This window comes from Papio anubis, chromosome 6, assembly GCF_008728515.1.
Source record: "Papio anubis isolate 15944 chromosome 6, Panubis1.0, whole genome shotgun sequence".
Classification (NCBI taxonomy): Eukaryota; Metazoa; Chordata; class Mammalia; order Primates; family Cercopithecidae; genus Papio; species Papio anubis.
The window spans coordinates 21346417-21352416 of NC_044981.1; positions in this window are offsets into that span (position 1 = coordinate 21346417).

The window sequence follows — 6000 nt, forward strand, 5'->3', positions numbered from 1 at the left end:
GAGACTGCCCTTCCGATTGTCAAAGCTAGAGTCCAGACATTCAGGGAAGCCACTGCTTGAATCCTCTCTCACCAGCGATTAGGCTGTGCTCAGCCCAGGCAGCTCAGGAAATAGTATGAGAAAAACTTAAACTCAGAATACATAGTGACTGTGGGGAAAACAGCGCATGCTGTTCTTTCCCTCTTCTGTTGCTGATATGGGGACACACTCTACGAGTGTTTGATCAGTGACTAGTAATAACTCGATGGCCACAGGTCAATTCAGCCCTGTGGTCTCTAGCTAGATAGCCTAGGCTGGCTTACAGGGGTTGTTGGTGCCAGAAGCTAGAAAACTGACCAGGACTCACATTATGTATGTTTCACCATAATGCTCTGAAAATGATCAACCAGTGTGAAGAATCTGACTACTGAATAGCATTGTTGTCTTTTACATGGATAGCCTAAAATGGTTTTCATTTGCATTCAAAAGTATGTGATACTGATTTTTATCTTAGTTTAATTAATTTTTTTTGTTTTATTTTTTGTTTTGTTTTGTTTTGTTTTTTAGACAGGGTCTCACTCTGTCACTCAGGCTGGAGCTCAGTGGCACACTCACGGCTCACTGTAGCCTCCACCTCCTGGGCTCAAGCAATCCTCCCACCTCAGCCTCCCTAGTAGCTGGAACCACAGGTGTGCGCCACCACACCCAGCTAATTTTTGTATTTTTAGTAGAGATGGGGTATCGCCACATTAGTTTAATTTTTACGTATTTATTTAGCACCTATGAAATAAATTACTCTCATTCCCTGTATCCTGTGTGTCTAATATTGGTATGTGTTCATTTATATTGGTTTATATATGTATACACATTTGGATCACTTGTGGGGAAGAAGAATGCAAACTACTGAATCTACATTGGACAAATGAGAAAATATGTACTAGCTGAGATTGTGGGTGATTTTGTTTCTTTCACTCTCGCAAATACCAAATCCATTTAAAAAAATGAAAGAAAAAAAAATCTTTATTGCCCAAATATCCATGTCAAAACAAATCTCCCCAACTGCCTCACAATCTCTTGCTGGCTGTTGACAAACAATGTACATTAATATAATCGAGATAATTAAGGGCGGTACCAGGTACTGTTACCCTGCAGTCTTCTGCAGTTCAGAGACTTCCAATTTCCTCTCTGTCCTAACAGCCTGAAGCTTGGAGATTAACACCTACAAAGTGTGGTGGCGTGAATAGAGATGAGGGGAGAGAGACAGGCTGCTTCCTTTGATTAAAATATTAGAAGAATAATTATTACAGTAGTGAAATGACCTAAGCTGTCTGTTAAGTTTTTTTTTTCTCCTCCAGTTCACTACATTATCTCTGAAACTTTTTTTATTCTTCCATATGGCAAATTACTGTCATTGGAAATCTTATATACTTCAAGTTGAGAACATTTTGTATGGATTGAGTTAGTGGTCCCCAAGACAGGGTAATTTTCATTGTTGCTGAGGAGAGGAGAATATTACTTCTGGAGACCCGGCAGGCATTTTATTAAACAATTGTACCAGCTGGAAACAAATTATTGCTTTTATTCCAAGCTACCATTTAGGAGTTGGATGCTTTCCTTTCAGTGGGAAGTAAGTGTTCGGACAGCTAGGGTTCGTCAACAGCTAGAGCTCATCTGTTAGTGGATTTCTTAGCAGGCCAACCTAGACCTAGTCAGGACCAGCTTTGAGGCCATTGGCTGCTGTTTTTACACCAAGGCTGTGATTACATTTAACTTAGAAACTGATTTCACTGTGTCTCCTTTCCCTGTCTAAGGCTCTAAAATATTTATGAAGTCACAGAGGGAGGGAGACACACATATTGGGCAAGATTCAAACACAATATTAATGCACGCCTACTTCAGCTGTGGTTTCTACAAAACTATTACATATATAGACTAGTGCTATAGCCTCTGGGGCCCACCTCTGGTATGAGGTAAGAGAAGAAGCAGATACTACATTTTTGCGAAGGACAAAGAAATGCTGGTCATTATTCCAAAGGCTTTGTGATCCAATACTTGGTTCTGTTCAAAAGCATGCATCAGCCAAAAGTAGCATAGACAGTGTTATCAGCTAATATCTTCATTCTGTATTTTAGTAGGAAAATAAAGAACATCGGGACAGTGTAATTTGGAAGGGTGGAGATAGCCACATAATTTCCAGGGCAGGGAAAAGAGTGCTCTTTGGTGCATTTTTGGTGGAACTGATCTGTTCTGGCAGTGACTTCTAGCTTCCTTTTTTTTTTTTTTTTTTTAAATAGAAAAATACAGCCCAAGACCCTGAAAGTTGAGAATGACTAATGGAAACACTGCCTATTGCTTTCTTATTAGAATTTACTTACTGCTAGCTTCTTGCTGGATACCTGCTTATTAGAAAAATTAAATGCTGGCCAGGCGCGGTGGCTCACGCCTATAATCCCAGCACTTTGGGAGGCTGAGGCAGGCGGATCCACGGATCATGAGGTCAGGAGATGGAGACCATCCTGGTTAATACAGTGAAACCCCGTCTCTACTAAAAATACAAAAAAATTAGCTGGGCATGGTGGTGGGCATCTGTGGTCCCAGCTACTGGGGAGGCTGAGGCAGGAGAATGGGGTGAACCCGGGAGGCAGAGCTTGTAGTGAGCCGAGATCGCGCCACTGCATTCCAGCCTGGGCGACAGACCGGACTGAGGCTCCATCTCAAAAAAAAAAAAAAAAAAAAAAATCTGGGGGCAGAGAGGGTCTTTTGGTCGTTTCATTTCTCCAAAATCTGCTGTGCCTTTGACCTGATTAATTAAATTTAAAAAACCCTCTGTGCAATTGTGTGTCAGGAACCCAGATAATTTTCTCAACCAAATCATCCTCCTCTATCCTCTCCTAGGTCCACCCTTGCCTTGTAGCTTCTCAAGGGAGACAGAAGTCAATTCTCGGTAAACCAGCAGCTTTTTCTAAGATGATAAAACCGAGACAAAACTAAAACTTTGGACTAGATTAAGTGGGAAGGGAGAATAGGAGAACCTTGCACTTTAGATTACAGTTTCAGGAAATTAGCCAGATAGAATCCCCTTCTAGAAGCTCAGAAGCTAGCTACCAGTAGAGGTGTTCCCACTGTTTTGAGCATAGTGGAAGGATGGAGCTGAGTTTGGTGGCAGTCCCTTAATTCTTTCTCTGTGAAACACAAGCCAAGTCCCTGGTGACAGATTGTGACCACCTCTGCTATGGTTTGAATGTGTCACTGAAATTTTATGGGTGGAAAAACTTCAATCCCAAATTTATATATTGGTGATATTCAGAGGTGGAACTTTGGGAAAGTTATAAGAGTTCAATAAGATCATCATGATGGGGGACCCATGATGAGACTGATGGCTGTATAAGAAGAAGAGAGAACTGAGCTGGCATGCATGCTCTTGCCCTTGCACCACATGATGCCCTTTACCATCTGCATTATGATTCAGCTGAAGGCTCTCTTCAGATGCCAGTGCCATGCTTTTGGATTTCCCAGCCTCCAGAACGGCAAGAAATAAACTAGAAGGAAACTTATTTTTTCTTTCCTCTTATTCTTCTTCCTCTTCCTCCTTCTCCTTATCTTCTTCTTCTTCCTCGTCTCTTTCCTCTTCTCCTTCCTTTTCTCCGCCTTCTTGTTTTCCTCCTCCTCCTCTTCCTCCTCCTCCTCTTCCTCCTCCTTTGCTTCCTTCTCCTCCTCCTCCTCTTCTTCTCCTTCTTTTTCCTCTTCTATTTCCTATTCTCCTTCCTCTCCTTTTCCTTCTTCTTTTCCTCTTTCTCTTCCCTCTTCTCCTTCCTCCACTATTATTTCTCCTTCTCCTCCTCCTTCTTCCTCCTCTTCCTCTTTCTCCTCCTCTTCTTTTTCCTCTTCTTCTTGATCATCATTGTCATCATCATCATCGTTGTCATTGTCATCCTCCCCTTCTTCTTCTTTTTCCAAGACAGTGTCTTACTGTGTCACCCAGGCTGGAGTGCAATCATGGCTCACTGTAGCCTTGAACTTCTGGGCTCAGGAAATCCTCCTGCCTCAGCCTCCTGAGTAGCTGAGATCACAGGTGTGTGCCACTGTCCCCAGCTTATTTTTTAAGTTTTTTGTAGGGATGGGGTCTTGCTATGTTGCCCAGGCTGGTTTCAAACTCCTGAGATCAACTGATCTTCCCACCTTAGCCTCCCAAGCTATTGGGATTACAGGTGTGGCCAATACATTTATTTTCTTTATAAATTACCCAGTCTCAGGTATTCAGCTATAGCAATGGCAAACATAATAAAATAACCTCCTGCTCTATTTAATTTGGCTGATTTATTGGTCCCATGAGGACATTCCCTTCCTCTCTGCCTGCAGTCCCTCCTCCTAAGCAAACAACACTTCCTCAGGAAACCAAGAGAGATGCTTCTTGCCTTTTACAGAAACAAAAGAGGAGTTGACATCAGGTCTGTGTGATAGGGCCGGTGAGATCTTGGTATGTGGAGGAACAGAATTGCAGAAGCTCAATACAAGTGAGCATCTGTATGTGTGGCGGTGTTTGAAATTTAATAAAAAATCCATTTCAACAACTGATTACCTGTGTTTGTTTCATGTGGCTGCTGTAACTGATGACCACTAACTGGTGGCTTAAAACAACAGAAACTTATTCTCACAGCTCTGGAGCTAGAAGATTAAAATCAAAGTGTCAACAGAGGTGTGAAGGCTCCAGGGAAGAATCTGTGCTTGGCTCTTCCAGTTTTTGGTGAATGTTGACATTCTCTGGCTTGTAGCTGTATCACCCCAGTCTCTGCCTCTATCTTTCTATCACCTTTTTCTCTTTGTGTCTCTATTAAGGATACCTGTCATTGAATTTAGGGCACATCTGGATAATCCAGAACAATCTCCTCCTCTCAAGGTCCTTAACTTAATTGTACATGCAAAGACCCTTTACCCAAATAGGTAACATTCACAGGTTCTGGAGATTAAAACGTGGACATATCTTTTTTGGGGCCACTATTCAGCTCACTACAGTACCCCCACACTGATGTTTGCTCATATAAGAAAGTACTTGGAAGAGATGTACTATTATAAATTGGTTGGTTGATCTGCATAAATGTATTTCTTTACTTATATGTTTCAATTTGTTCCAGAAAGGTTTTTTAAAAATGTTTTTTAATTTTTAAAATTATTTCGATAATTTTGGAGGAACAGGTGGTTTTCAGTTACATGGATAAGTTCTTTAGTGGTGATTTCTGAGATTTTGGTGCACTCATCACCTGACCCATGTACACCGTACCCAATGTGTAGTCTTTTATTCCTCACCCTTCTCCCACCCTTTCCCTCAAGTCCCCAGAGTCCATTATATCATTCTTATGCCTTTGCATCCTCATCGCTTAGCTTCTACTTAGAAGTGAAAACATGGAATATTTGATTTTCAATTATTGAGTTGCTGCAAATGCCGTTATTTTGTTCCTTGCTATAGCTGAGTAGTATTCCATGGTGGATACATACCACATTTTCCCTATTTACTCATTGGTTGATGGGCATTTAGGTTGGTTCCATATTTTTGCAATTGCAAATTGTGCTGCTATAAACGTGCATGTGCAAGTGTCTTTTTTATATAATTACTTATTTTCCTTTGGCTAGATACCCCATAGTGGGATTGCTGGATCAAACGCTAATTCTATTTTCAGTTCTTTAAGAAATCTCCACATTGTTTTCATACTGGTTGTACTAGTTTTCGTTTCCACCAGCAGTATAAAGTGTTCCCTTTTCACCACATTCAGACCAATATCTTTTTTTTTTTTATTATTATCGCCATTCTTGAAGGAGTAAGGTGGTATCTCATTGTGGTTTTAATTTGCATTTCCCTGATAATTAGTGATGTTGAGAATTTTTTTCATGTGTTTCTTGGCCATTTGTATATCTTCTTTTGATAATTGTTTATTAATATCCTTTGCCCACTTTTTGATGAGATTGTTGGTTTTTTTTTTCCTTGCTGATTTGTTTGAGTTCATTGTAGATTCTGGATATTAGTCT